Here is a 26,096-nt window from a genome sequence, read left to right as displayed (position 1 = left end):
TGGGGGGAAGAGGCACAGAATCTAAAGCAGGCTCCAGGTTCTGAGCCATCAGCACAGATCCCAATCCAGGGCTTGAACTCAGGAAATGTAAGATCATGACCTGAGCCAAAGTCAGACGTTTAACCAACTGAGCCACCCAGACACCCCAAATCATCACCTCCTCTTTAGTTGCTTATCCTCCAACCCTCTGGAGCTAGGAAAACCATTCGGAGCTCAGGCTTACTGAGGATCAATTCCCACTGCCTTTCCAGGAGCCACTGCCCTCACCCTCCCTCAGCTCTCACCTGCCTGCCTCAGGCATGGTTTGCCTCCATAACTCTGACTCTGACCTTAGTGTCACTTCCTGAGGGAAACATTCTCTGGCCCTGACCTTTCAGACTAGATTAATTTCCCTCATACTATATTGAAAATGATAGTATAAAATAGAATAAAAGAACAAGCAACCCCCCAAAAGTAGGAAAGAATATTAGAAAGGTGTACCAGGCAATTCGTTGTAATTTTCTGTAATTTTCCCTGGATTTTGTCAACTGTGTGGTCTTTTTCAGCTTTTTAAAGTTATGGTTTATTGTGTTTTGATATTCTAAATTGTTTTTTCTTAATTTATTTGAGAGAGAGAGAGAGAGAGAATGAGCAGGGGAGGGGCAGAGAGAAAGGGGGACAGAGGCTCCAAAGCAGGCTCCAGGCTGACAGCAGAGGAGCCTGACATGGGGCTTGAACTCACGAACTGTCAGACACTTAACTGACTGAGCCGCCCAGGTGCCCAAAGGAGAAGGCGAGGTGCAACTAAATAGGGAATTCATAGTCATCTGTTTAACTTTTTTTCAGCTTCTAGAGCTAACTCAAATTATTCCTTATTTATGCAATAGATGGTAAGCTGTCTAAATTTTCTATTCTAGAACTTAGGAATGATGAAGAGAAGAGGTGAGGGAGAGAGAATAATTGAATCTCTGAGCATAACGTGTCTGGGAAACAGTGGTCTCTGAGCTTCAAGCCTTTCCCTGGTATTGGTCATGTGAAGGCTTTAATAACTCTGGGCCACTTGTCCTCCGTGTGAGTGGCACCCCCTCCCAAAAGGATGTTTTCTAGTTACTATTGTCGTATAACAAATCATCCCAAAATTCAGTGGCTTAGAATTACAACAATCACTTTATCTTTTGTGGTTGGAGTCAGATAGCGGCTGGAGCTTGAGCAGTGGGGGGCTAGCAGGAATCTCTCTCTCTCTCTCTCTCTCTCTCTCTCTCTCTGTCTCTCTTCACATAGTCTCTGGGGACTTCCTCACAGCATGGCTGTGAGGTCAGGGTCCAGCATGACTGTTCCAGCAAGCAAGATGGAAGTCACATGGCCTTGTCTGACTTAGTCTCAGAAGACACAACTTCACTTCTGTCCCCCTCTATTGATTACAAAGAAGATGTAAACTCACACAGATTCAAGGGGTGGGGCACTAGGTTCCATCTCTTGATATAGGAGGGACAAAGTTCTAGAAGATCATGTGGGACAGATATTTTTGTGGCCATCTTTGGAAAATATAATTTGCCACTGGGTGTCTAGAAATGTTTATTATAAAAAGAGAATATTGGATCTGAGAATGCTTGTTGCAAGCCTACCCTACCTCAGTACTCAGCCCCAGGTACTCTTCAGATGGATCCAGGCACGAATTGGGCTGGATTAAAATCAGAGAGTCCTTGACAGTGGGTCCGTCCTGCTATGGTGCAGGCTTTGAAGTTCTCATACTTCTCCTACCTGAAATGGGCCTGACAGGGAAGAGGCTGCCGAGAAGAGCCAAATCACAAATTAGAAATCTCTGGAGATGGACACAAGGTGGCTGGGGGTCCTGGATTTTTTTTCTCTGATAAGTTATTTATTCATTCATTCATTCATTCATTCATTCATTTATGAGAGGGAGAAAGAGCAGGCAGGGGAGGGACAGACAGAGAGGGAGAGAGAGAGAATCCCAAGCAGACTCCGTGCTGTCATCGCAGAGCCCGACGCGGGGCTCAGTCTCACGAACAATGAGATCATGACCTGGGCTGAAATCAAAAGTCAGACACTTAACTGACCGAGCCACCCGGGTGTCCCTTCTATGATAAGTTTTAAAGCAGGGAGAATGCGCTCAGAAACATGAGGTTAGACTTGCCGTTGTTTCCATTATTCTAATATGCACATTTTGAAATCTCTGAAATCAGGATGGTCCTACCATTGATGCCAAGTAGTGGTCTCAACATAGCTGTCCTTGCTGCACACCACCTGAAAACATTTGGAAGAACTGTCCACAGTCAGGAGGAAATCCCAGAGACTACTGTGGAGAACTCCCAAGACATGTGCCACCAGTATGGCTCTTGATGGCACAGAAGTCAACGTTGTGTAGAAAAACACAGACACCTATGACCCCAAGTTGAAAAACGATTTGAAAGAGCTGGACACCGTGCAGAAGTTTTAGGACTATCTGAGTCAATTGATTTTGCTTGTAGTTCCTTTCTGTGTATACACAAGAGTAATCTGTGATGAAAAGTGATATCTAAAAATGCCCCCAAAATCTCTTTCAATATATAGAAAACTTAGAAAAAAAGTCTAAGTGATAGGAAAGCATTGTGTTATGGCTTAATGGTAGTAATTTTCTTTCTTAGAGGTACATAAATAACAAGGCGTGTTGCAATCAGTGAGGCCTTAACGTGGGTGAAATCCAGGAGGGGTAGAAGTCTCATTTTTCCCCTTGGAGGCATCCAAAGTCATATGCAACTTGTAAGAAATAGCCCATGGTGTGCAGTGAGGTCTGAGAGACAAGGAGTCAGAAATGCCAACAATGTGGCCATTCTGGCTCATCCTCTACCCGAGGCACCAGACAGAGGCCAGGTGAGGGCAGCAATGAACATGGAAATGAAGAGGTGGCATGATGGAGACCAAACAGTGTGGCTTGAAGTGGCTTTTGGGCTAGCGAGGGATAGTGCTGGGTGACGGAACAGGAAGGAGGCTCTGAGGTACCAGGCTGGGAGGGCCTTCTCCCTGTCTGTGCCCTTAGGGACCAGCCCAGCCCCCTGTATCCCGTCAGGGGGACTCACAGGACCTGGACAAGCAGGGCAGGGGATCCCAAGTAGACATGGAACTGTTTCAAGAGCTGCCTGGCTGAGGGCAAGCACGGGTGGAAGGATAACCTTTACGGATCTGTAGCTTATGGAAAGAGTTAAAACTGCATTTCAGTTTGTGGTTGGGACAGATGATTTGGGTAGAATAACTTAGCCACTTGAAACACTTGTAGTGATTTGAGCACCTTGTACTTCAAGATGTGTTCAAATATTGGCTTTGTTACCCCATCTCCCAAACTAGGATCTGTCACCAGTTGAAGCTGCTCCAACTTTTGGGGACAAAAGAGCCAAATGTTTGAAACTGGACACATGGTCTCCATAGGCATCAGGCACCGGCTCTCAGGCACTGCTGAGAAAATGCCAATCCTCTTTTTAGTAACATGTTAATTACATTAAATGCTGTTTATTTCTGGAAGTTCCCACCTGCCCCAAGCCTCTGTAATGCCCGCCTGTCCTTCAAAGCTCATCACCCCAATAGAGCAGCTTTCACCCTTCACTGCTGGGTTGCTATGGCAACCTGAGCATGCCTCCACAATGGCGCCATCCCACTGACCAGGATTCTTCCTTTAAATTGTTTTTGGCCTTACTAGAACACGACCTTATTTCCCCAGCATCTGGCATGTTGCTAATAAAATAGACTCAGTAAGCAGTCTAAAATGCTTATTGAATGCATGCTTCTTAAAAAGTATATTCTCTTAGGGAAGTTAAACAAGCCTGTAGAAGCTCATTTTGAATACCAACTTATAATAATTCTTTTCAACACGTTTTTTTCATGTTGTGGCAAATAGCCCTGGACTGGAATTTACGAGCCCAGTGTTCGTGTGACTTTGGGCAATTTCCCTAACCTCTCTGAGCCTTGGTTTTCCCATCTCCTGTGAACATCATCACCGTTCAGAGGCAATCAGAATGTGCGGTGCTCACATACAAACAAGTTGCAAATTCAGGATTCAGATTCTACTTCAGATTTGAAGGACAATCATTTTGCTTAAGTAAGATCCTCTACCTTGATTATGCATGCTACTACCAGGAACTGTGGGCAAAGCCCCCTCTCACGAAATGCAGGAAGTCAAGGTAATTTTGGAAATGTAAATACATTTCCACATTCTGATGGGCCTATATTATTCATGAAATGTTTGGTTGTGAGTAACAGACTGTCCAATTTAAGACCTTTTAGCTTATATACCTGGAAATCTGAGAAGTATGTCAATTTCAGGAATATTTGACCCACACGCTCAATGACTTGGTTCTATTCCCTCACTACACTTGTATTGTAGAGTGAAGTCTCCATCTCCAGCTATTTCCCCTTATTTGTACCCAAGGGAGGAGTCTTTCGCTTTGCCATGAATGGGCCAGGCCTGGCCAATCACTGTGGCCAAAGGAAGGCCATGAGCTAATTGGCTTAGGCTGGGGACAGACCTGAGTCAGAGACTCTGCCTCGGGGCATGGGATTAAGTGAGGGTCAATTCTATTCAGATTTCATGGCTGCCATTCAGTAGAGAGAGGGAAGAAAACCACAATGCCCAAATTTGCAATAAAGGTGCCACAGAAGGCAGAACTTTACCTCTGAATTAAAAACATGATTATTTTTGTCAATCACAGTTTGGGGTGGGGGAGGGGCACAAATGAAAAGTATTGTTCTGCCTGATATCCAACAATCCCTTGTAATTGAAGGATTTGTGTGAAATGTTGCCTCTCCTTGGCAGCCTCCCCACTCCCACCCGCATTCAGCCAGAGACTGAAGTCAGAAACGGATTTTGTAGCTTATATACTGTGCTAACTAGATACCATAGCTAATCCTGTGTTCGTTGCTTTTCTTGTTCGGAATGCTTGGGCAGAGATCGGAGCCCTTCTGCTCTAAGTCAGAGCCGAATATTCAAGCCTCAGCAGCAGTATCTCAAATGGCCAATTAAAAAAAAAATCACTTACAAATTAGGCCGTTCTCCAAAGGGTGTTTCGAAACATTTATTTGCTTAAGTGACTCTAAAATTTGTAATGTGGTTAGGACTCAAATTAATGGGCTGGTGTAGCCCTGTGAGTTTATTTCACAGGCTCTACTTGGCCAGAACATTTTGCGTCTGTTTTTGTCATCCTAAAAGCCAACAGGCTATCAAGCCTTTTACAATTGCCAGTGGACCATACTCCTTCCTCCGGAGCGTCTGGAGGTATGCTTCAAACACTGTCACCCTAGACTCCCATGAGATTGTGTGTGTGTGTGTGTGTGTGCACGCATGTGCACGTGTGTATCATTATGTCCTCATTTGTGAACAGAATTGAGTGTCTACTATGTACTAGCTACTTAATCTAAATCATTTTATTTAATCTATATACTCTGGTTTCTCTTCGGATCGTATAAATCTTTCGCCTTTTACTAAATCGTTTTATTTAATCTGCGGTCATTTTATTAAATCTGAGTTCCATTGTACAGCTAAGGAAACAGGCTTGGAGAGATTAAACAATTTTCCAGCAGCCATAGAGCTAAAAGTAGCAAAGCCTGAATTGAACTCAGGTCTGTATGTGGTCACAGCTTATGAGCTGACCCACCAAGCTTCCCTCCCTCGCTGTCTCTATGGGACTTGAATTAAGTTATATTTTTCATTTTGCTTTCAGCTTTGCCTCCCTCCCTGTCCACCTCCTCCCTGCCAAACCCTATACTCACTGACTCAGTAAATATTTATTGAGCATCTCCTATATGCCAGACATGGTTTTTAAATGCTAGAAACAGAGTGGTGAACAAAATAGACAAAAATGTCTACCCTCAGGTGCTTACATTTTAGTAAGACCAGTTCGGTTGCCTGTGTCCTGATCTCCCAGATTTCCACCCTCACTAACCTTTCCAATCCCAAGTGCCACTTGCCCTGAAATATAACTAACATCTCAAATTCATCAGGGTAGTAGGAATTTGCTTTTATTCTTCTGATCCAAAACACCCTTTGTTCCTCCATTGTGTTGGCTTCAGGGAAGCGCCGGGGCCCTCAATCGGCTGTTTGCCCAGGGTCACCTGAGTATATGGGCATCAGGATGTCCAGAGACTCAAGAGAGGGCTGGTTGGACTTAAAGGGCATCACACGTTCAGTTTCCAAGGGAAAAGATTCCAAACCAGAGGCGTGCAGGCAAGAAGTCTGTTGAGAAGTGCTCTCAGATGCAAACTGGGCAGGGGGAAATGTTGAACCACTGTGCAGCCACAACAGAAGCCAGTCCTACAGGGACTTCTGGAGCTGGAATGACCTTCAAAGCCATCTCTAAGTGGGGCAAAATAGCCAGGCCTCTGTACCCCCCCATATCAGCCAGTCACTGGGTGCAGCTGCCCCTGGGAAGAAGTGTGGCTTGGGTAAGGCGGCCCTCTTCGGCCATGGCAGTTCCCAGAGAGGGTTTCACCCGAGTGTTTCCCGCCAACACATCTAGAAGCTGGGAAGCACCCCACCGCCTCCACAGCAAGGAGCCTACTCAAGGTATGCTGAGAGTGACAGCTGCCTGATGGAGCATTCCTATGGACTCCTCCCCTCCATGTATTACTTCAGCAGGGTTTTGCAGAAACGCAAAGACCTCACCAGCCTCAGAGTCACCAAAGAAACACTTCAGGAAAATTGCACAGAAAGCCTCAAAGGCAGACGTGTAAGTTTGAGTCACCAAACTTAAGTAAGCAAGCTACTTTGCCCGACACGAGGCTCCCCATTTTGGTTATACAAGAAACATTTATGTGACTGGCTTCTATTATGATTTAGTTCCTTTTGTTCCTAAGGACTATGATATTGTTATGCTTAGTTGTGGTTAACATTTATTGGGCCAAACTGGGCACCAGACCTCAAGTTACATAGATTATCTCGTTTAATCCATAAAACAACCCAATGAGACAGGTAGCACTCTGTCTCCGTTTAACAGAGGACAATATTGAGGCACAATGATGTTAGGGAACTTACACCACTAAGTGACAGAGCTGGTATCTGAACGCAAGTCTACGTGGTATTGAAGACTGAGCCCTTACCATGTGTCTGCCCCATTTACAGGATTGGCCTGGGGCTTCTTTAAGTTTAGTGATTAAGTTATCCTCTTGGTGGGGGAAAGGGGGGCGCCTGGGTGGCTTGGTTGGTTAAACGGCTGACTCTTGATTTGGGCTCAGGCCATGATCCTAGGGTCATGGGACTGAGCCCTGTGTTGGGCTCTGTGCTAAGCATGAAACCTGCTTAAGATTCTCTCTCTCTCTCTCTCTCTCTCTCTCTCTCTCTGTCCGTCTCCCCTACGTGCATACTCTCTGTCTCAAAACAAAAACAAAAACAAAAACAAAACAAAAAAGATATACCCTTGGATCATCTGTATACCATTGATTTAATTATCAAATCATTCAACAAACATACCATGTTCTAGACAGTGTTCAAGGCACTGGAGCTATGAGATATAAGACAGACACATTTATTGCTTTCATAATTTTACAGGATGGTGAGGGGCTTCAGAGAAACAAAAAGGCAGATACAAGACAGAAGAATAAGTGCTGAGATACGGAAATCCCTGTGTACTACAGGTGCACATGGGAGAGGTGCCGAGCTCAGTCATGGGGGTGGGGGAAGATGGTCAGTGGAAGCTCCATGGAAGGGGCATCTAAGCAGAAACCTAAAGCAATTATCCAGGTAATGTATGTATGTGTAGGAGTGGATCATGGGAGAACATTCCAAGAAGCAAAAGGATGCAAATGCCCAGAATGGGCCCAAGAGTTGGAAGAAATTCAGGATGTCTAGGGCCCCTGTTGGAGAGGTTGGATATGATAAGGGTTGCACTAAGACTGAAAAGCCCTACATCATCAAGCCTTCCAAGCCAACATTGTAGAGACTGGGCTTTGCCCAAAGAGAAGTGGGGAAACCACTGAAGTGTAAAATACAGCTACATCACTGGATTTGCCTTTTATTTTGTCAATAAGTTTTAAGTTCATTTTCTTCCTAACAACTTTATTGAGATATAGTTGGCATGCAAGAAGCTGCACGTATTTAAAGTATACATTTTGATAAGTATCCACCTATGTAATATGCTACTGAGGCCGTAAACACTGTGGAGAGAGAGATCCATCATCTCCAAATGTTTTCTCCTGCCCCTTTTCAGTCCTTCCTTTCTCCTCAACTCCTATCTCCAGGCAACCACTGATCTGCTTCTTGTCAGTAGGGATTAGTTTTTACTTTCTAGAGCTTTATATAAATGGAATCATAATTTATATATGTATGTAATATTTTAGCAAGACCATGGCAACTGCCCAGCAAAGAGTGGATAAAACAAAGGAGAGACTAGAGGCATCAGTCAGTGAATTATTAGTGAGGAAGAGGCCTCAACGTGTTCACAGACATACTTCAGCTCTACAGAGGGGTCAGCATGCCGCTGTATGGCACTTCTCTCTTAGAAGGGGTGATGGGCAGTACAAGGAAACATGGTCGAGGACCAGAACTTTTTAAGGGAGAAGAAAAATATTACATTTTAGCCCTCTATTTTCTCCTCAAATGAAACCCAAGTTGAATCTTCTTTTAGGTAATGACTCAGAAATTCTGCAAAGGGTTTAAGAATAGCTCTTGATGATTCATAGGAATGTTTTACTCTGAAGTTGCTTGTCTTTGAGGAATGTTGATGCAAAACTTTTGCTCCTGGGAAGTATGGTGAAGGTCTAAGTACTTGCCACTTTGTGAAGTGGTTATGATAATAGTAATTAATAATTGTATTTCTCTCTCTGCTCTGCCAAAGCAGTTGGGCATTGCAAAAACACTTTAGAATAAAGCAATAAATAGATAAGTAGCTAAAGACTTTAATTAAGCTGCTTAAAATAAAGTACCATTTCATTCTTTTTTTTTTTTTTTAATCCTCAGTGTCTACAAACTTTAAAAATACAGTGTTTGAACTAATTGCTCGGGTAATACCAAAGATTATCTTTTGCAAAAGTATATTTTTAGACAGATATAAAACTCCAGGATTCTAAAGTGCATTTGATAGCAATGCTTCAGTCTGAGGCAAAAACACTTTCTAAACGATAGACCCAAGAAGGTCCTCAGTTCCAGGCCCGGCCTGCCATCAGCTAGCTGTGACGTACGGCAAGTAGCTTACTCTCTGGGTCTCAGTTTACTTACCTGTCATATGAGATCACTGGAATATATCTCTAAGACCCTTTCCTTCTCTGGGATTCTTTACCATCTACAAATGCACAAGAGTATCCTTACCCTAAATACAGCGAATAATTTTTATGAATTGCCCACATTAATATCTTTTTTTTTATGTCTTCTCTAACACTTTATTATAAAAATTTTCAAACATCCAGAGAAGTTGAAAGAATGGCACAGGCAACAGCCACTCAGATTCTGTGTACCCACCACCTACATGCTACCATTAACATATTCCTTCACCTGCTGTACCGCAGTTTGATTCACCTACCTGTTCCTTTGTCTGTCCTGCATCCCATCACATGTTTTTGGTGTAACTTGAAGTGGGTTGCAGATGCCAGTATAGCTCACCCTTAAACTTTTCAGCAAGCACAGTATTAACTAGAGTTTCAATATCTGTTTATTTATTTATTTACTTGTTTATTTATTTATTTATTTTTAAGATAAAGCTAATGTACTGTGTTGGGGTGCCTGGGTGGGTGGCTCAGTTGTTTGAGCATCTGACTCTTGATTTTAGCTCAGGTCATGATCTCACGGTCGTGAGACGGAGCCCTGTGTTGGGTGGGCTCTGTGGAGCCTGCTTGGGATTTTCCCTGTCCCTCTGTCTCTCCCCTCTCCCCCCATTTGCACTCTGTCTCTCAAAAATAAACATAAATAATAAATAAACAATAAGCTAATGTACTGTGAGACGCACTAATCTTAGGTAGCAAGTGCATATGCCTGTGTAACCCAAGCCTATATCAGGATAAAGAACAGGACCATCACCCCAGAAAGTTGCCTCATGTACCTTCCAGCCAACCCCCCCATCCCTACCACCCTATCCCCATGGACTCATTTCAGATGTTTTCAAACTTCATATAAATGGAATAACACAAGTATATTCTCTTTCGTGTGTGGTGTTCACTCAGCATGTGTTTGACATTCATCCATGTGGGTGCATGGAGTCCATATTCTTTCCTTTTTATTCCCAAGTAAAGTCTACTGTATGAATATACTGCAGTCTGTTTAACTCTTCTTCTGTTGATGACACCAGGCCATTCCACTCTTCTGTCCACTCATGAGATCTACCCTTTCTGATCTGTTGCACACATCAACAGATCCATTCTGGGAAAATTATGTGTAGAGTGCTTTGGTCTATCAAACCCATTGGTTTATCTGGCTTAGACCAGAGTTTCTGGAGAAGTGCTCACACATAGGTGAGCCACAAATGGGAGACAGATGGCGGCCTTGTCGATGCTGTCAGTGTTCAGGGCCGCTGGGCTAGGACAAGGGAAGCTAGAGGCCGGAGCCACTGGACAGCCACCTCAGGATCTGAAGTTACCTCATCTACTATACTAATACCATTTTCCTGAGTGCCATGATGTGAAAACCTCTGGAAACCCCTGAATTAGGCTTACAAATTAAGAGATACGTCCCCCCACCAAAAAAGACATTGAGATGCCATGGAATTTCACTTGAGGTGTGAGTGAAACTTAGACACATGCACATGCACTGTACATTGGAAGAAAAACTTCCGAATGACATGGAAACTGGCCTAAAACTATATTATAGTGATTCAGAAGGAAAGCCTGAGAGAGGCCTAGCAACTTTCGTGGGGCAAATGGCAGAGACAACAAGAGCTTTCCTCTCCTTACTTCCAGATGCGGCTAAAACAGAAACAGCCAGCAAGTTCCAAAGGACATTTACAAGAGCAGAGTCCACCTTTTTGGGTCCCCTTTCTCACCTCATGACAACTTTGTCTCTCCTGTTTATAAACAACTGGGGCCATTTCCAACTTTGGGATCTAGAGATTGAAGGTCTGCTCTCAATTCTTCCAGTAGCCAACAGTGTAACTTTGGCAAGGTATTTTTAAAGGAAGGAATAAAAACTCCTATAAAAATGTAGACACTGCCTGTTTCCCAAAATGGATTTTGAGGCAACTTTGGAGAAAACCTTTTTTTTCCCAGCATAATTATGAGATCTTCTGGATGTTCTTTCTTTTCAAATGACAACAGTCACAGAGAATGTGACATTTCACAGCTGCCAACATCCAGACACTGAGCCAACACTTTTATTTTACAGGTATGAAAACCAGGGTCCCGACAGCTACAGCTACCTCGGCAAGTTGCAAAGCTACTTTGAGCTAATGAGTCCAGAACACAGGTCTACTTGGAACATTTGCATTCGTTCCTGTCTCTCCCCACTCTTGCCCTGGTTTAAATAGCATTCGTAATGTCTTTTCTATCTTTGTTTTTGGCTGCCCAGCACATGAAATCTTTCTTATTTGGGGGGAGCCCCCACATCTTATGGCCACCTCCCTGACAGAAGCCAAGAGTGCTAGGCAGAGGCCTTTCTCTCTCAGACTTCCTTGCAGCTAAGGCCCAGACATGTGACCTAGGCTCTGCCAATCTGATATACCTAGGCGGGAGTTCCACTCAGGAATAGAAAGGAAGCAATTGTTCCCAGACAACAGATGTTGGAATCGGTGGCTTCTCTATCAGAACCAGTAGTGAGACATCATTTGGGGTCTCCTCTCTTAGTCTTGAACCTGTTCCCCCAGATATCTCAACATTTTTGTGAAGCCACCAGTGTCTAGTAAATTCCTTAGCCAGTGTCTTCTACCGCTTACGGTGAAGACATCTGACAAGTTCAGCTAATAATATCAATTGTCATGTGCTAGGAATTGTTCTAAGTACTTTACATGGATGAACTTACTTATACCTTACAATAACCCCATGAGGTAGGTTTCATGATCAATCCCATTTTACTGGTGAGGTAGCTGAGACACAATGGAGAAAGTAGTTTGAGGTTAAGTAATGTGCCCAAAATTATTAGCAATGAGTAACAAGGCCAGGATTTGAACTGGGTTGTCTGGATCTAAATCTGAACTCTTAATCACTACACATACTGCTTCTTGACAATTTTTTTTTACTGATTACATAAATAACTGTTCTTCATGGAAACATTCAAACACTATGGAATAGTAGAAGGAAAAAAATACAAATGAACTGCAACTCTACTGCTTATAGAAAATCATTGTCTATAGCTATATTATTTAAATTCAATTAAAATTAAATGAAATTAAAGATTTAGGGGCACCTGGGTGGCTCAGTTGGTTAGGGGTCTGACTTCGGCTCAGGTCATGATATCACGGTTTGTGGGCTCGAGCCCCACGTCAGGCTCTGTGCTGATAGCTCGGAGCCTGGAGCCTGCTTTGGATTCTCTGTCTCCCTCTCTCTCTGCCCCTCCCCTGCTTGCACTCTGTCTCTTTCAAAAATAAACATTTAAAGAAATTAAAAAATAAAGATTTAGTTTCTCAGTCACACTAACCACATTTCTGTTATTATTATTATTATTAAAGTTTATTTATTTTGAGAGAGAGCATGAGCAGGGGAAGGGCAGAGAGAAAGGGAGAGAAAATCCTAAGCAGATTCTGTGCCATTTGTGTGAAGCCTGATGCGGGCTTCGATCTTTCGACTATGAGATCATGCTCCGAGTCTAAATGAAGAGTCAGATACTGAACCCATTGAGTCACTAACCACACTTCAATAGCCACATGTGTCTACTGGGTACTGTTTTGGATAGCACAGATAGAAAACATTTCTATCATGTGGAAAGTTCTAATGGACAGCGCTGAATAGTTTGGTGGCCTTTTTTCATAGATCCCTGGGACAACAAACAAATACATGCAATGCTATATAATGGAATATTTTGTTTGCTGTTTTTTATTGTGGGACTCTTTTGTTATTCTCTCTTACCTAGGGCATACTTTTTCTTGCTTTGACCCTTCACCTCTTTTCTCCTAATAAGCGAGATGTGTGTGAATCCTATGCCTTTCTCTTGGCTCCTAGACCCATACCCATGGGTCTTGATGGTGGTGAACAATTTTAGCCCTCTTGAGTTTTTCAGTTAATAAAACATCATGAAAACAGATGTAGCTTATTAGTGGCCATGTGGAACTCCATGGTTCAGATATATGACAATGTTTTGATGTGCATTCAGCTGTTTTTCATTTTTCCCTTCCACAAACAATCCCCAATAAATGTTGTTGCCCATAGCTCCTTAAGAATTAGGACATTTATTTCTATAGAACTGATTCTTGGGAGTAGGATTATTGAATTAAAAGGTATTTTATGTTTAATATTCATAGCTATCGCCCAATGATCCCCATTTCCTCCAGCAACACATGAGTATATTCTGCCTTCTCCTCTCCCCCTCTGTCTCTCTCCTACCCCCCAGACACCCCAAATCCTGGCCAGCATTAGATGCTATCACACCTCTGGATTTTTCCAGAATTATGCTTGAAAATCGGCATCTGTAGAGCAGCATACCAAGAGTAGATGGTGAGAGCAGTTGCCCAAGGTAAAGCAATACAAGGTTGCATTGTATATAGAGGATATAAAAACAATAAACTGACTAAAAGTCAACTTGCTTTTTACTGTCATCACACACAGGTCATGCTAACAACACTGCTCCCCTCAAAAGTCTCTCACTGGCCTAAATTCTAAGATAGTGCTGTGACTGAGTTTTAATAACGTGTAAGTTTCACATCCTAGTTATGTGACTGGCCTCAAACACACATGGATTCAGCCACAGGTTTGCTTCAAAAGTAAATTATAATGGTTCTCAGTAATTCTAGCTCACTTCAGATGCGGCTTGTGTCTCCAACCCCTGTGGGACTACACATTCCTGTGCTTACACGGGGGATTCAGAATAAGCCAGGATAGGTGGACACAATTTTTCTTTTTTGAGATTAAAAGGACACAAACATCTTTTCAAACAGAATCAGTCTTGAACAATGTATTCTTGAAGCACCCACCTTTAAAACTGTTCCTTGTGGAGAAAACCGTGAACAATATGACAAATACCAAAGAAGTAAAGAAAAAGACAATCCCATAAAAAATTTAGCCAAATTTTGGGACAGCTGGGTGGCTCAGTCGGTTAAGCATCCAGCTTCGGCTTAAGTCATGATCTCATAGTCTGTGAGTTTGAGCCCCACATCAGATTCTGTGCTGAGAGCTTAGAGCCTGAGGCCTGCTTCGGAATCTTTCTCTCTCTCTCTGCCCCTCCCCTGCTCATGCTGTGTCTCTCTCTCTCTCTCTCAAAAATAAACATTAAAAAAAAACATTTTTTTAAAGGAAATTAAGTCAAATTTTGAAGAGGAATGCCAGGAAAAATGACAAAAGGTGCGGCTCTTACATTGCCAGAAGAAACCCAACCACAATCTTTGAATATTTTTGATTTTGTAACAAATCCCATGCCCTCTGAGCCTAAATTTTCTCATCTGCCAAGTAGGGACAATTGTACTTAAACTCACAGGATTAATGTAGGGATTAAATGAGTTAATGTCTAACAAAGTAGACTAGAAGTTCCAAAATTATTGCAAGGTTTGACCTATGGATCCTATTTCCCCTTTCCCACCCCCTGATTTTTTTCTAAAATTTGAATTAGTTCCAATTTTTAAACATCGAGTGTTCTCACACTTAAAAAAAAAATCTACATTTCTGGCACCTCTTAGAAAACCGGAATCTTTAGCAATACTGTGGCCACCTTGTCCCGGGCTCGTCAGGGGCTGGGCTTGGCATAGGGCTGTACCTCCCAGGTAGCCTGTGTCCCTTGTTCTCCAGGCTCCCCTGTTGCCTGGCAACGGCTTTGGCTGCCTCGTATTTTCCGACCATGGCGGCTCCACTCACCCACTTTACCTGCCGGCCCAGGTAGGCCTTTGAGCTGGGGACTCGTGCCCTGGCATTTAGCGTCATTCCACTGTGCACTGGCTTCTCCTCGGGGTCAGGTCTGGTCGCGTTAGCCACACAGAGGTGGCAAGGCTCGATAAGGACGGAGATGAAGGCTATCTTTCTCTGGGAGATTTGCGTTCCGACGGGATTTAGGGGCAGGCCTGTCCTAATCCTGTCACTCTGACCCTGAACAACCCCAGTAATGAGGTGAGGACTTTTTTTGCAATCTGGGCAAGCTTTTACCTCCAAACTATTTCACGGTTTTCTCTCCATCTCCTATCGTTGCAACCCTAGTTCAAGCCACCATCATTGCCCAGATTCTCATGAGACCAGGAAAAAGCCTTAGCATAACTTGGTCTTATTTTCCTAAGTCCTTTCTTTTTTTAATTTTTTACATCTAGTAATTTATTCCAATCACTTTTTTTTTTTTTTTTTTTTAACTGAGGTATAACTGCCATAACATATATCAGTTTCAGGTCTTTATTTCCAGTGGCTAGTGTTTATTTTTAAATTAATTCTTCAAACTTTAGAGGTAATGAATTCATATTTTTTGGCTTTTTAACATTTTTATTTGTATCTATGAGAGCATTTTTTCAAAAAGAGCTCTTATTATTTTCCAAACTTGATTGATAAACCATCTCCCAAACCCACTGCTAAAGAAGTCTATTCTTTTTCTTGTAAGAACATATTCCCCCTAAAAATACTTGATTAATTTAATAAATATAAAACATTTTGCTAAGGGATTTCACAATTTATTGACTGACTTCAATTCTGCCCTTCTTATCAAGTATTTTTCTTCATAAATGTTCAAACTTGGTTTTTGGTTTTTTTGTTTTGTTTTGTTTTGTTTTGTTTTTTTGTTTTTTTTGGCAGTGATGGTTTTTTACTTGTGGCTATTGTTTTGCTTACTTTTAGCCCATATTTTCTTTACGTCTGAAAAGGAGAAAATGATCCGGAGAGATCAAGGACCATCAGTGGTGTTATGATGTGTTCATTCTTTCTCTTTCAATTTTTCACTCTATGTTAATAGTTTTCTGCTTACCTCTCTTCTTGTTTGGATTTTTAGGTGTTGCAAACTTCGGTTTCTTAGTTTATACACTCTAAACTTCTGAAGGAAAAAATGACTCTATCCAATTGTATCTACATAAGTTTTCTACAACTTAAGCTGTCCCTTTGAGCTGCAGAGTCAAAATATTCCGGTGGGGAGGGGAGGAGAGCAACTTCTATTCATCTTCTTTTTCCTTGCACGGAGAAGGGCCAAGTGCATTGCTAGTTATTATAGCTTTATTGAGGGTTCCATAGGATATTTTACAAAGATGATCATGTTGCATGCAGGTAAAATGGCTTTCTTTTTAATAGATTCCTTTGATCTCCTTTGCTTACCATATTGTACTGGCTCCTATCTTTTTAAAGAGTGGTGTTGAGATTTGCTGACAAAGCAAATTCCAACACTAGGCCTCATCAGGAGTAATGCAGTTCTGGAAGTATCTGGAAGTCTGAGATAAGGTGCCAGCATGCTTGGGCGCTGGTTGAGGGCCCTCTAGCTGGCTTGCAGACTGCTGACTTCTTGTATCTTCTCATGGCAGAGAGCAGACAGAGCCACGAGTGTTGCTGGTTGTCTCTGCTGGCTTATTTTATAGTTTTAAAATTCAAGTGTCATGCAGACAAATCATTGTGTGGAAAACTAGGGGTTGTAGAGGACACTTTTAGGCAACAGGCTTGAGCAATGGAACCCTGAGTATGGTAAAAGGGCCCACAGTGACCACTAGGCTGAATGAAAACAGGTTCATTATGGCGACCCACTTCAAAATAGCCATATGCCCTTGCTGACCAATTGGTTACTTAAATCCAGGAACAGTTAACAAAAAAGGAAAATTCCACTCATTACCATACCTCCTCACTGCCCCCTACCCCCCCCCCCCCCCGCCTCCACTGCCTTATGGCAGACGGTCTCTCTTTTGCTGTCCTGCTTAATGCTCCCTTGTAGTGTATTCAATAAACATCTATCTCCTTTGTTCTGCTTTGGATGAATTCTCACTGCCTGCAATGCTGGCTTCCACCTGATCTGTTCACCCCACAGAGATTAGGCTGAGATACAGTGATAATTGTACACAAATTAGCAAGCTGAAGACAAAATATCACAGGCATTGGCTTCTCAGCTTTAAGGAAAGTTGGGGAAAAACCTGGATGGAGATTGCCCAAAGTTTGGAGCTAATGGTCTACAAACCCCTGTCTTGCCTCTGTTGGACTCCCTGGATGAGCAAGGAATTGTGAACTTGCCATTTTGAAATCTGGCTACTAAAAAGTCATTCTGGGGTTAACCCTCAAGAACAGGAAAGAACAGTGCAAGGCCTGACTGTCTCAGGGCACACTATATGGTTACCAAGCTGACAAAGTCCCCTACCTTCTGTCCCTGCAAAATAGCACACTGCTCTGTGCATTTGGTTCTATTTTAGTCAAGCCATCTGGCCTTGATAAAACCCTACTGGTGTCCTTTTCTGAGGCAAATTTCTGCAATGCCCAAGTCTTGTTTAGAGTCATTGGATGCTTAGCAACACTTTGAAGAATCAGAATATCCCAGTGCTGCTTTATGTGAAGGTTCAGTGACTACTTGATGTGACAACATCCTCCGGAGTGCTTGCTACAAATACAGATTTCCTAGGTCTCAACTCAAGCCTCCTATATCAGAATGTTTAGGGTGGATTCTAGGCACATATTTTATTTTATTACTTGAGAGAGAGAGAGAGAGAGAGAGAGAGAGAGAGAGAGCATGTGAGCAGGAGAAGGGCAGAAAGAGGAGACAGAGAATCTTAAGCAGGCTCCACACCCCGTGAGGAACCCAATGCCAGCATGATCCCTGTGAGATCATGATCTGAGCTGAAATCAAGAGTCCAATGCTCAACCTACTGAGCCATCCAGGTGGCAATCTGATCCTGTACTCCCCACACTTAAATTGCTCCAATGACTTCCCATTGCTTCTAGGACAAAAACAAACTCTACGTTTCTGTGGTCTGTGAGGCCCTACCTAGACTGGACATTGCCTGCTTATCTCCCATGAGGCTGTCCCTCCATCTCTCAGCTCATCCCCAAATAGCCATAGAATTCCATCTATTTGCTGTCTACAAGAGACTCATTTTAGACCTGAGGACACCTTCAGATTGAAAATGAGGGGATGGAGAACTATCTATCCTGCTACTGGAAGTCAAAAGAAAGCTGGAGTAACCAAACTTAATATCAAACAAACTAGACTTTAAATTAAAGGCTGTAACAAGAGATGAAGAAGGGCATTATATAATAATCACAGAGTATATCCATCAGGAAGAGCTAACAATTATAAATGTCTATGCACCAAATACGGAAGCCCCCAAATATATAAAACTATCACAAACATAAGCAACCTTATTGACAAGAATGTGGTAATTGCAGGAGACTTTAATACCCCACTTACAACAATGGATATATCATCTAGACACAGGATCAATAAAGAAACAAGGGCCCTGAATGATACATTGGATCAGATGGACTTGACAGATGTATTTAGAATTCTGCATCCCAAAGCAAAGGAATATACTTTCTTCTCGAGGGCACATGGAACATTCTCCAAGATAGGTCACATGCTGGGTCACAAGACAACCCTTAATAAGTATAAAAGAATTGAGATCATACCATGCACACTTTCAGACCACAATGCTATGAAACTTGAAATCAAGCACAGGAAAAAGTCTGGAAAACCTCCAAAACATGGAGGTTAAAGAACACCCTACTAAAGAATGAATGGGTCAACCAGGCAATTAGAGAAGAAATTTAAAAATATATGGAAACAAATGAAAATGAAAATACAACAATCCAAATGCTTTGGGATGCAGCGAATGCAATCCTGAGAGGAAAATACATTGCAATCCAGGCCTATCTTAAGAAACAATAAAAATCCCAAATACAAAATTTAACAGCACACCTAAAGGAAATAGAAGCAGAACAGCAAAGACACCCCCAAACCCAGCAGAAGAAGAGAAATAATAAAGATCAGAGCAGAAATCAACAATATAGAATCTAAAAAAACTGTAGAGCAGATCAATGAAACCAAGAGTTGGTTTTTTGAAAAAATAAACAAAATTGATAAACCTCTAGCTGGGCTTCTCAAAAAAAAACAGGGAGATGACCCAAATAAAGTCATGAATGAAAATGGAATTATTACAACCTATCCCTCAGAAATACAAGCAATATCAGGGAATTACTAGGAAAAATTATATGCCAACAAACTGGACAATTTGGAAGAAATGGACAAATTCCTAAGCACCCACAGACTTCCAAAACTCAAACAGGAAGAAACAGAAAACTTGAACAGACCCATAACCAGCGAAGAAATGGAATCAGTTATCAAAAATCTCCCAAAATATAAGAGTCCACCAGACATTTAAAGCAGAGATAATACCTACCTTCTCAAGCTGTTCCAAAAAATAGAAAGGGAAGGAAAACTTCCAGACTCATTCTATGAAGCCAGCATTACTTTGATTCTCAAACCAGACAGAGACCCAGCAAAAAAAGAGAACTACAGGCCAATATCCCTGATGAATATGGATGCAGAAATTCTCAACAAGATACTAGCAAATCGACTTCAACAGCATATAAAAAGAATTATTCACCATGATCAAGTGGGATTCATTCCTGGGATGCAGGGCTGGTTCAACATTTGCAAATCAATCAATGTGATACATCACGTTAATAAAAGAAAAGATAAGAACCATATGACCCTGTCAATCGATGCAGAAAAAGCATTTGACAAAATTCAGCATCTTTCTTAGTAAAAACCCTCAAGAAAGTCGGGATAGAAGGAACATACTTAAACATCATAAAAGCCATTTATGAAAAGCCCACAGCTAACATCATCCTCAATGGGGAAAAACTGAGAGCTTTCCTCCTGAGATCAGGAACACGACAGGGATGTCCACTGTCACCACTGTTGTTTAACATAGTGTTGGAAGTGCTAGCATCAGCAATCAGACAACAAAAGGAAATCAAAGGCATCAAAATTGGCAAAGATGAAGTCAAGCTTTCACTTTTTGCAGATGACATGATATTATACATGGAAAATCAGATAGACTCCACCAAAAGTCTGCTAGAACTGATACATGAATTCAGCAAAGTCGCAGGATACAAAATCAATGTACAGAAATCAGTTGCATTCTTATACACTAACAATGAAGCAACAGAAAGACAAAGAAACTGATCCCATTCACAATTGTGCCAAGAAGCATAAAATATCTAGGAATAAACCTAACCAAAGATGTAAAAGATCTGTATGCGGAAAACTATACAAAGCTTCTGAAGGAAATTGAAGAAGATATAAAGAAATGAAAAAACATTCCGTGCTCATGGATTGGAAGAATAAATATTATTAAAATGTCAATACTACCTAAAGCAATCTACACATTCATTGCAATCCCAGTCAAAATTGCACCAGCATTTTTCTCAAAGCTAGAACAGGCAATCCTAAAATTTGTATGGAACCACAAAAGACCCTGAGTAGCCAAAGTAATATTGAAGAACAAGTCCAAAGCGGGAGGCATCACAATCCCAGATTGTAGCCTCTACTACAAAGCTGTAATCATCAAGACAGCATGGTATTGCCACATAAAATTCTAAATATGAACATGGCTTTCCAGTCATCATGAAGGTCTGTTTGCCCAGGTTGGAGGATAGAACTATTCTATAAAACAGTGTGTTAATGTGATTTATAATTTTTCAGTATTTAGACATACCTGAGTCTACATGTATATATACTCTTCCTTGGATCCCCATAGTTAGCAGTGAGCAGTGCTGTGCTGGTAAATGTTTCACAATCAACTCTGGCTGGGGGTGGGGGTGGGTGGTGCGGAAGAAGCCCTGATTTGTAGCTGGTTTCTTCCACGTGTGAATACCCAACCGCAGGGAATCCTGTGGGATGGGTGACAGGCTGCCACCCAGTGGGGAGCTGGGAAAGTCTGTGCACCAGGGCTCTCAGCAGCCAGTCAGCCCGGCTGCGGCCCATTGCTCAGGGCAGGTCTGATGGCCAGCTGGCAAGTGGTACCGGCAGAGTCTGCACCCAGGCAGTCTGGCTCCAGAAATCTTCCTCGCTGCTCTGCTGCTGCTCAGCCCTCTCTCTCCCAGGCCCACAAAGTCAGACCCTGTGATGTATGGAGGTGTTGTTGCATCAAGCTCTGCTTTGGGTCCTGGGCCCTAGACACCAAGTCCTAGTTTCAGAAGACGCCGCCATGGCCGCAGGCATAGAGAAGACTTTCTGGCTGAAGCAAGGTAGCCATGTCTCCCTCAGCTGCAAAACTTCTTGCTTATGCTGTGACTTTCTTAACTTTTCAGTTTATTCCAGTTCTCAGAACTCCTAGAGCTTCCTGGCCCCTGCCTGCTTGCTTTGCCTTTCCTGTCTCAGCTTGGTGGCTTTCACTTATTTGTCCCTGCGGCTTGTCTGACCATGGTCCACTGGGGTCTCTAACACCTGAGTAGGAGTTTCACACTGTGCATACTAGATACTTGGGTGTTTTAATGGGTCAATTATTTTCCTATTAAATGGATACTCACATGGGGAGGAGTGCATATAAAATACTTTGACCTTATAAAGGGATTCTATTCTTGACAAACTTGGGAACTCCTTTTCTAGACATTTCGGCTTTTACCAATCATTTTAGGGGAAAATTAAATCATAATGCCCAAAGCATCCATTGTATATAATAAATTAACTTCTCTTCTATGCATCTAGAATGGTACGATCCTTGGAAAAAATGAAGAAATAGTGCTTCTCAGACTTCATTGAGCACACGGACCACCTAAAGATCGTGCCAAAATGGAAACCCTGAACCAGTAAGTCTGGGATGCAGTAGTCATCCAAGTATGATCATTGGACCAGCATTGCCTGGGAACTTCTTAGAGCTGTAAATTCACCCCAGGCCTACCGAATCAGAAAGTCTGGAGGTAGAACCTAGCAATCTGTATTTTAGCAAACCTCCAGTGATTTTGATGCAGCTAACATTTAAGAACCAATGTTCACAAGTATTACTGCAAACCTGAATGTCTGTCTAAGAACATGAGAACCCAGGGAGGTAAGGAACTTCCTGAATATGGGGAGGAGAGGCAGAGGGATGTGGTAGCAGCCTGGCAGTTTGGCAAGAAAGCTCACGGGTTACAGCTTTTCTCCAAGTATAATTATTCAGCCGAAATTGGAAGTCAGCCTTGTTCTAATTGTATCGTACCACAATGGTGGTTATATTTTGCCACCAATTAAAATTTCTCATGACCCAATGAGTTTCCAAAGCTATGTTCCATTCTAGCCTCCGTTCCAGAGGTGAACAGATAGCTTCCTGTGATTGCTTTTCAAGCATCTCCTGCAGAGAGATATGAGCCTCCTGTTGGCCTTCCTCATTTGCATGTAGAATATCTTTTAACAAAGATGATTCTGATTTCCAGCACTTGGTCTCTCCGCTTCCCTCTGCTTCCCCACACTATGACCTGCATGCTAAACAGAGCCCAGAGGGAGCACATTAAATGCATGGAGAAGTAATGCCATGAAGGCCAGCAGGATTCCGAACCAATCTCATTATACAATCGTTTTTTAAAATTGAAGTATGATTGACATACAATATCCTATTAGTTTCAGGTGTACATCACAGTGGTTCAATATTTTTAGACCTTATGAAATGATCCCCATGATAAGCCTAATTATGATCTGTCACCATACAAAGTTATTACAATATTTTGACTATATTCCCTATGCTGTACTTTACATTCCCGTGATTTATTTTATAACTGGAAATTTGTATCTCTTAATCTCATTCACCTATTTTCTTGCTTCCCCCCAAACTCCCCACCTTTGATTGCCAACAATTTGTTTCTCTAATCTATGAGTCTGTTTCTGTTTTGTTTGTTCATTTGTTTTGTTTTTTAGATTCCACATGTAAGTAGAATCATATAGTATTTGTCTTTCTCTGTCTGGCTTATTTCACTTAACATAATACTCTCCAGGTCCATCCATGTTGTCACAAATGGCAAGATTCTATTCTTTTTTAAATTAAATTATGCAATATTCCATATCTTTATTTATCTGTTGATGGGCATTTAGATTGCTTCCATAACTTGGCTATTATAAATAATGCTGCAGTGAACATAGGGTAGCATGTATCTCTTTGAATTGGTGTTTTTGTTTTCTTTGGATAAATACTAAAAGTGGAATTACTGGATCATAGGGTAATTGTATTTTTGATTTTTTGAGGAACCTCCATACTGTTTTCCATAGTGGCTGCACCAGTTTACATTCCAGCCAAAAGTGCACAAGAGTTTATTTTTCCTACACATCCTCACCAGCATTTATTATTTCTTGTCTTTTTGATACTAGCAATACTAACTGGCATGAGATGATATCTCATTGTGGTTTTGATTCGCATTTCCCTGATGATTAGTGATGTTGAGCATGTTTTCATGTGTCTGTTGGCCATCTGTATGTCTTCTTTGAAGAAATGTCTATTCAGGTCCTCTGTCCATTTTTTAATCCATTTTTTTCCTACTAGTTACTCCAGACTCCTGAGACCCTCCAGTATATTGCAAAGCTATAATGCCTAAATTTAGGACCGTTTGGAATTCAATAGTGCTAGAATATAATCAGGAAAAAATTCAGCTTCTGACAGAGAGGTGTTAAGAGAATAGATTTTGTCTTTGAAGAAACACCTTGAGTTACTTGGCTTTTCCATTGTGGTAGCCCAGACTGTAGGTGCTGTGAACTGAAGATCTTTGACTCTCTGCCTGAGGGGTTTCGTCTGGTAGAGGGAGCATGCTTGGAACTGTCGGGAGATCATATCCTTAGAAGCAACACTCAACCAATGACAGGTGGGGAATTAGTAGATAAAGTCTGTGTCCTTGCCTCTTGGCTGGTACATCTCTGAGGAGAGTCCTGCTCTATCCCCAGAGCACCCCAAATGAACTGCACTCCAGTTACCTACTATGGAAACTGGCTTAATAATATACCTTTTATTGCTTTCTTTCTCTTCCCTGGCTACTTTCTTTTTAAAAAATGTTTATTTGGGGCGCCTGGGTGGCTCAGTTGGTTAACTGGCCGACTTCAGCTCAGGTCATGATCTCGTGGTCCGTGAGTTCAAGCCCTGCGTTGGTCTCTGTGCTGACAGCTCGAGCCTGGAGCCTGTTTCAGATTCTGTGTCTCCCTCTCTCTGACCCTCCCCCGTTCACACTTTGTCTCTCTCTGTCTCAAAAATAAATAAACGTTAAAAAAAATAAAAAATGTTTATTTGAGAGAGAGAGAAAGTGCAAGGGGGCAGAGGGGCAAAGGGAGAGAAATAGAATCTTAAACAGGCTCCATGCTCAGCACAAGCCCAATGCAGGGCTCCATCCCATGACCCTGGGATTGTGACCTGAGCTGAAATCAAGAGTCAGATGCTCAACCAACTGAGCCACCCAAACGTCCCTCCCCAGCTACTTTCTTATTCCTTTGCTGGTGTTTTCTCAGATCACCTCTCAAACTATTTGTCCTTGAATCTTTGTCTTAGAACCTTGAGTCTGTCTCTCAGAATAACCAAACTGAGACAAGGATAACCAAAATATTTTAGGTGGGGTGCCCAATAAGGGAAAGGAATAGCTTTCATTCTTTCTTAACAATAAGAAGCAAACCACTACCTTCAGGAAAATAATATTAATGAGTTCATTTATCCATTTTTTTACCAAGCATTATCAGGTGCTTACTGTCTACCTGGAGCTAAGGGTAAGTCTAGAGAGGTTGGGGCATGATTGGAAAAGGCCTGGAATACAAACCTAATGCATTTGAACCTTTTTGTATCAAGAGGAGCAAGGAGGTGATATAATCAGTGTTGGACAATGGGAAGCTTAATCTGGCTCTGCAGTATGAATTGGAGGGTAAAATTGGGCAACAGAGCCTCATTACAAAATTTCTGGAATATTTTTAGTGTACGTGCTAAAGAATACTTTTCAAAAAGCTAAATATATGACCTTTATACAAATATAAAATAAATGTGTCAAAGATTTTATTCTACTCATTAGGCAACCATACCTTGTTAAAACTAAGTCAAACGAGAAGTTGAGGAACAGAGCTTTACAATAGTCAGAGCAAATAAACAAAAAAAGCCAAAATGAGTTTGTTCATAGATGTGAAATTGGTTAATACCCTACAAACAAAGGGTGTTGGGGATTATCATTTTTACCAATGGAAATCAATTGTCTCACTATCAGATGAAATTTGCATTTGTCAGGCATCACCTGCATTGCTACCAGTTTCCTACCATTAGCCTTTACTCCTCAAGGGTTGTAAAATGGTCTGGTCAATATATTCTGAAGGAATGCCCAATAATCTCTTTTGCTTATTTTCAATTTTAGGATAATGTTTCTAGGCAGTCTCCCCCTTTGTGATTATAAATAATATGCAAGGATTATTTTTGATCACAGAAAAGGCTGCTCTCATTCGATTTGGCCTGATAATTTATGAGGTGCAGTAAGAGTGTTAAATAATCACACAGGTTGCTTTGGGCTTGCTTTGCAACTCTAGAGCCATGCGGTATTGGGCAACCATATGGAGCAGGAGTCACAATTAGACTTTGGAATGTATTATTTTCTTTCCTATTTTGAGGCTTGGAAACCAAGCCCAAGAAATTCTGCCTGCCACATTTAACCTGGAGAACCTGTAAATTTAGTAAATCCCTCTGTTTTTGAGATCCTCTCAGGGTTTTAGGCACCCTGGCCTGCCCCGGTGTGAGCTTTGTTACCACCTGTGAGTCTGGGGCCTCATCAACCAGGCAGCAGGCCAAAACTTCCCAGGAGAACTTTGAAGGCATTGGCCTCACATATAAAGTCAGACCCTTAGCAGAGGGTCTGTTGTATGTGACTGGGTATAGGAATGACTTCTAGGTATATACTGATGTGATAATTCTTTTTTTTTTTTTTTACAATGTTTTTAAGTTTATGTATTTATTTTGAGAGAGAGACAGAGCGTGCACATGTGCGAGCTGGGGAGGGGCAGAGAGAGTGGGAGAGAGAGAGAATCCCAAGCAGGCTCTGTGCTCTCAGTGTGGAGCCTGATGTGGGGCTCGAATTCATGAACCATGAGATCATGACCTGATCCAAAATCAAGAGTCTGACGCTCAACCGACTACGCCACCCAGGAGCCCCATGAG

The 26,096-nt window shown here is 42.0% G+C and overlaps 1 long non-coding RNA gene across 1 annotated transcript in view; it reads left to right on the top strand.

Annotated features, from left to right (window-relative positions):
• Positions 1-21,668: 21,668 nt before the first annotated feature.
• The window catches only part of LOC123611569, an 82,223-nt gene continuing 77,795 nt past the window's right edge, over positions 21,669-26,096 (top strand). The window contains exon 1 of the long non-coding RNA XR_006718735.1: positions 21,669-21,771. This is a non-coding gene — a long non-coding RNA (uncharacterized LOC123611569). The remainder of the gene's footprint in view (positions 21,772-26,096) is intronic.

This window comes from Leopardus geoffroyi, chromosome C2, assembly GCF_018350155.1.
Source record: "Leopardus geoffroyi isolate Oge1 chromosome C2, O.geoffroyi_Oge1_pat1.0, whole genome shotgun sequence".
Lineage (NCBI taxonomy): Eukaryota > Metazoa > Chordata > Mammalia > Carnivora > Felidae > Leopardus > Leopardus geoffroyi.
Note: the sequence above shows the minus strand (reverse complement) of the source record. Positions and strands in the feature narration are given on the sequence as shown.